Source organism: Pinus tabuliformis, chromosome J (assembly GCF_031772625.1).
Source record: "Pinus tabuliformis cultivar Carrire ecotype Pingquan chromosome J, CPIR1, whole genome shotgun sequence".
NCBI classification, from domain to species: domain Eukaryota; kingdom Viridiplantae; phylum Streptophyta; class Pinopsida; order Pinales; family Pinaceae; genus Pinus; species Pinus tabuliformis.
This window is the reverse complement of record NC_142295.1, coordinates 415,047,628-415,054,123: the sequence shown is the minus strand read 5'-3', so window position 1 is coordinate 415,054,123 and position 6,496 is coordinate 415,047,628.

The following is a 6,496-nucleotide window of genomic DNA, read 5'->3' as shown; positions in this document are numbered from 1 at the left end:
AGACTAAATACATGGACCTGTTTGGTATTCTTTTTAGTTTCATCTTCACTTTTCTTCATCACTGAAATCTCTTGTGGAATGGAAACAATTTTTTCTAAAGGAATTTTATCAATTTTATCTTGGGAAGACTCACCTTGAAGTATCTGAGTTTTGCTATTTGTATTCTATTGTTGCTTTCCTTTATTTAATTGTTTTGCAGGTTGTGGTTCTTGTGGAGTTGCCTTTTGTAGGGGAGTAGGAACTTGCTGCTCACCTTCATTTTCTTGAATTCTAGATCTTTTCCTTGATCTCAAGTCATATTTCTTATGTAATTCTGCCTGCATAAAATCGGTAAATTGCTTCCAGTATTCATCAATTTCATTTTCATCATAAATGGCATCTATTTCAGTATATTCTTCTCCCTCAACACCTAGTTCATCTTCATTTCCTGCATACAATGTGGAAATATGATCATCATGATCCTTGGAATGTTTTGGTACTTCATTTGGATCTGCCTCTAAGTAAAGTGGTGCTTGGACTTGATCTTGGTCTTTTCTTTCCGTCTGCAAGGTTTGCAGAGGTTGTCTTCTATATTGGGGATTAAAGTTTCTGTTTTGTTGTACTTTCCTTTGAGAATTCTTACTCTCCAACTCCAATTTAATCAATTTGCTAGAAAAAATTTTAATCACATTATTCATATCCTCTAATGTTTGACTTTGAGAGGATTCCACTTTGGCCTTTCCCTTATCTTGGGTAGGCTGTGCCTCTGGTGCTTTACCTGCAGCCACCATATTTGCTTCTATTTCTAAAGCATCAGTTTGGATCTGATCAAGGGTTGTGGATCTTCTTTCCCTTAATGTAAACCCAAAATCTGATTCAAATGCCCCTGCAAAAGTTATTTTTGCACTAGTAGGAGGGGGCTTGATCTCCATTGGAAGACTGTTGTAAAGTTTATTAAACCTTCTGATGAACTCAACAACACTTTCATCAGATTTCTTTTTAATAGAATTGAACTTTGTAAGTGAATACCCATGATCTCGTTTCTCTCCCCATCTCTAGGTGAACTGGCGCTCCATTTCTTCCCATGTAGGAATAGAGTTATTAGGAAGCCCTTTAAACCACTTTCTTTCTTCACCATCTAAGGATTGCACAAAAAGTCTTAAAACAACATCCAGGTGTTCAACATTGAGATTTTCTGCAAAATTACAAAATACTGCTATATGCTTCTCTGTTGTTTGTTCATCTTCCCCTGAGAAACGAGGAATTTTTTTTAGATATTCTTAAGGCATTGGATTCAACTTTTGAGGCAACTCAATAGGTGCATACCTATTCAATAAGAATGCAGGTGTTGCCATGTTTGCACCTGAACTTACTGAACCTTGAGTACCAGTAGATGTAGAACCTGTCTGAGTGGTAAATGGAGTATGAAAAGATGGAAATGTAGATATAGGTTCAGGTTGAACAACTATAGCAGATACATTTTTGAATACTCAGAAAGATACAACCTCTAAAGATTGTTCTTGACAGTTAGGTTCTTGAAATAAAGTGGATGTAAAAGGTAGTTCTTGATCAATAAAAGGTGAATGTTTGGATGAAATATGAGTTGAACCACTACCAGGTGCAAACAATGTAGGACTTGGTGTAAATGGAGTTTTTGGCTTTCCAACCCTCTTGGAAACTAATCTCTTAGGGTGTGAAAGTGCTTGAGCTTTTTGCTGTGAGGTATCTGACCTCATATGAGGCCTTTTTGAAGCGATAGTTGTTGTTTTCTGTTTAATACAGCCAAATATTTCTTCCTCACTGAACAACCAGAGGAAAATATTAAAAATCCAAGGAAAAATGTTCTTGCTTTCGATCCCTGGCAATGGTGCCAATTAATGTTGTCCCTTAAGAAACCAATTTCTTGGCTATTGAGAAATTGTGCTTAAGACATTAATTTTATTATGCATGTCACTTATTTGTATAATGTATCTTCATGTGAAGGACCTGAATGACCTGAATTTTAACCCTTAATATTTAGCTGATATGAAAATCTCAAAATGCCATGTGATGCTGGATATAAATGCTGTGTGAAGAATGCCTTGAGAAATTAAAGATAATATGTTGTATTTGACAGGAACTATTATCTGTAACTTAGAAGAAATACAGAGGTAGGAGCTTTAAATATGGGAGCGCTCTTTTAAGGAATTTTAACTTTATTCACATTAGTAAACAAAGACCTGCAACTTCATTACCATATTTAAAGAAAGGAAGAAACATAATGACACATAACAGAGAAATAACAAAATCATACCCAACACTGTGTGGAAAACTCCTGATTCTTTCATTAATCATCAATTTATCAAGTATACAATAGCATAGTCTTCAGGTTCTTCAAAATTCAGACCTTTTTCCTATAATTTTGCCTCTTTTTATACATCATGGGACAATTGGTAACTACCAAAACTGTCAAACTACTTAACTACCTTCTAACTGTCTAAAGTAAAAGTCATTATAGAATATTACATTAGAGGGTAAAAGACACCTCATTTTTCTCAAGAAATAAGATAACATGAAGTAACAGAAATTAAAGTATGATTGGTGATTGTTGCTCGTTGTTTGAATCTGTGGCTTGAGTAGATGGTCTTGCTGATGCATATTTAGTCTGCTCCATCATCCATTCTTTTCATTTCCTCCATAATGGTACATTTGATTTTGGTGCTTAATCTAACTTGTCAAGTGCTATTCTGCAAGCTGTAATCCTACTATAAGTAGGCTTATCTGTAAACAAAGTCTTCACCATCCAAAGAAGCTTAAAATCTTTGTTAAGGTAGTTCACAATGGTGGCTCCCTTTAATATTGTTTTCTTTTCATGAGTGTTATCAACTTTTCTCTTTGCCTCAACTAGCAAAGTCTCATATGTCTTCCATGGCAGCAAGTTTCCTTGTAGATCCCAGTAAGAGGGAACTCCAACTATAACTCTTTTATCAAATAGGATGCTAAACTTGGAAACAGCTTCCTTCATCTCATTTATCTTCTTCTCAACAATATTCCTATAATTATTTCTCACAATCATCTTATTGAAATCTATTGCACATAATGTTCTGTCTGGGATGTCATGCTCCTTCAATTCCACAATATATTTAGAATTAATGAAATCTATCATCCTTTTTGAAAACTTTGATCTATCTAAATCTTTTTATTTATTTTGCATGACCACCTCTCTTCCATGTCTCGGACTAGTGTTTTCTCTTCAAATATAATAACAAGAAATTCCCAAATGCCCTTGATAACCTCAATGACTTCATCCCATAGGATTTCCCTGGCTTGAATTAAGGACATATTTCCCTTCATTTTTTCCTTTAGCCTTTTGATTTCATCTTCAACCCTTAGAAGATCTTCCCTATACTTCTTTGCATTTTCTTTCTCCCTTCTTGCTTCTTATTCACTCAAATTCAATAGCTTGCAAGATGTTTCCAATTCTCTTTGGGATTTCTTTACATCATGCTCAGACATTTTAAGCTATGTTTCCAACTGTAGGATCTGTGCTGTTGGATCATTTGTGTTGGCTGGCATTACTATTGTACAAACATGAGTGTCTACATGTCGTTGCAGCTTGTCCAAAGATTCTTTAAGTAAAGAAACTTCTTCAGTTTTCTGCAACACATCCTGTAGGAGCTTTTCCTTTTCATTTTCCACTTCAGCTATCCCTGCAGCAATGGGATGCTCACTTGTAGGTAGATTCAACTTCTTTTTCAAAACCCCAATCTCTGACTTAGCAGATTGCAATAATTTCTGAATAGCAGGTTGGTCATCAGGATTGACACCTATTTTAATGATAATTTTCTTTAGCTCATCCACCTGAGCATTCAAAGCTCTGGAGTTGGCTTTCTCCAACTTTAATTGTTGAATTACCTTATTTATCATTTTTTCTGCCTTGACAGCTGCTGCATTTGTCTTATGTAAATAATTTACGATCAATTGTCCAGTTTACATGTGCAAATTGATTTTGTCAAGCATTAGAAGCTTGTGAGTGTCAACAGTTAAATTCATAGTCTTGAAATTACTAGTGGACCCCACTGATATTTCAGTAGGATGAGAAAAAGCAATTTTAAGTTGGCTCCTCTCCAAATCCATAGCAGATAGCAATCTAGTTTGTTCAAGAGCAACTTGAGACTCAGCTTGAGCCTCCATATTTAGCTTCATCTTCTGGTTTCTCTCAGCTATTTGAGCAAACATATTTTGAATTAAAGGAACCTGATCATGAACAGGTTCTTTGGAAGATGGGGAAGCCGAGACTCCTTCTGTTTCTCCTAATTGAATCACCAAACTAGGTTGTGCTGAAGACATTGCATCCATAAGCTTAGTCCTTTTTGCTGCTTCAGATTCTTCCTCATCTAAATCAATGACTTCTTCTCTAACCCTCTTGACACCTTTTTCTGTGATACTAGGGGTTTCAATCTCTGTCCCCTGAGTGTTTTGCAAACCTCCATTTGCCAATTTCTCTGTTTCAGGTCTACTTTCATGTACAAAGGCTGAATATCCATTCTCCAACCTTCTCTTTGAAATAATTTGATGAGGGTCATAAGCCCACTCAACCACCTGTAAAAGACACATATCATTCAATAATTTCTCGACCTCATGGGCAACCTGTTTGGTGTTCACAATAAAGGGTCCCATTGCTTTAGGCAACTTAAAGAAATATCCTTTCTTCATAGGAACAAAATGAACTTGATCTACATTCAAGCTCTGCTTGATAAATTCAAGGGAAAAAAGCCTCATTGGCACAAATTTTGGTAACCTGTAAGGCTTGACAGAGGCTCCATAAAGCCTAATATCTGCATGCTCTTCAAAGATGAACCAATCTCCACATCTCACATCCTTACTCAATTGAAGAAATTCCTAAGCTTTAGGAAGAAAAGTTGGGGGCAAGGTTCCATTCAAGATTTTATAAGCCATTGGAAGGAATAAAGAAGTGAACTCAAATAAACCACTATCTCCTGGATCACCCCTTATCAGGTCTGTCCAGAATACCACTGACTGCTTCTTTTTATTGATGTCAACAACATTTAGTCCCAAATCTGAAAAATGTTCAACATTCTGGTACAGAAATAAATAAGTAATAACTGAAGGAAACTTGAAGGACCCAGTGAGAGGCAAAGTCATAAATTGGGTATTGATAGTATCTACCCAGAATGCTGGAATGTCTAGTACTATCTCTGGCTTCATCATTAAAGAGAAAAATCCCAGCACTACTTTATCAACCTGCTTGGAGTCTTCTTTTCCTAGAATCTTAGAAATTACTTGCAAAATAGGTCTTATATCAACTACAAATATTTCTAAAGAGAAGAGATTCCCATCTAGGGAGAATTGACCAGATTTAGGAGCCAGGAAAGAGGTAACATGAGAAATTTCATGAGGAGACATGTTATCATAATATGAAACTAGAGACTCTTCAGTAAAGGTGGTGTAAGTTCCAGATATAGGGTAATTCAAAGCTTGATGTATTAATTGTGAGGTTACTTGAAAAACACTCTCCCTTGACTGATTCATTACAAAACACTTCTTGGGGTACATTGTTGAGGCTAGCCATTGAATAAATTCAGGGAATAAATGAGTCTTGGGGACAAAAGCAACTAAAACACTTGACCTAACCATTTCCATGAATATAGGAGACTTTTTATGGTTCAGAATGACCTCTTGATACAGTGAAAGATGCTTAATTGTGCAGAGGGTATCAGAAATATCACATTCGACATCCATTAATGGGGTATGGATGACTGAGGAAGAACTTACTTGTTTGGCCATGGTGTCTGTAGATGACAGTTGCTGGTGACAGTTGCTGATGACAGTTGCCGGGACGGTTGCAGGCTCAAACTGCTGAACTGAATGCGAGGTTGCTTAATACTAAAAACAAAAGACTAACGCAACGAGGTTTTACTTTTCTTGTGTATATATGATAATCAAAATGAAGGGAAATCCTGTAATTAATGTAACTAATTGATGGAGTGGTAGATGAGGTGACGGGGTACGGTGGGTGAGGTGGACAATGATGAATGAGGGTGGATGACGTGGAGGAGATGAGATGGAGTGAAATGATGGGGGTGGCCTGTTGCGGGGGTAGGGAGTGTACGGGAGGTTCATCAGGCTTGAATCCCCGCAACTGTCTCAGGCCGTAGATCTTAGTCAAATACCTTAACGTCATGGTCAACTGCGGGGGTTGAGCCTGAGTTATAACTCGTGCTCGTTGCTCCCCCGCAGAGCACTTTACCTGCCTCTTGAGCCCTCACTTTCTTATATCTCATGATACCGCTCGAACTTTAATATTTGGGTCGGGGACCCACCTTATATTGGATTTGAACGCCGTCAATAATATAAAATAAATCATTGTTTTCAGACTTTCTAACTCTTTTGATTTTTAAACATAATATTTGATTTTTTATTTTATTTTTTGTGATAATATTGAAATGAAATTCAAATGACAACGGATGCTACAACAGGTATGATGGCTCAAGGAAGGGGGAAAGCACAACATCTT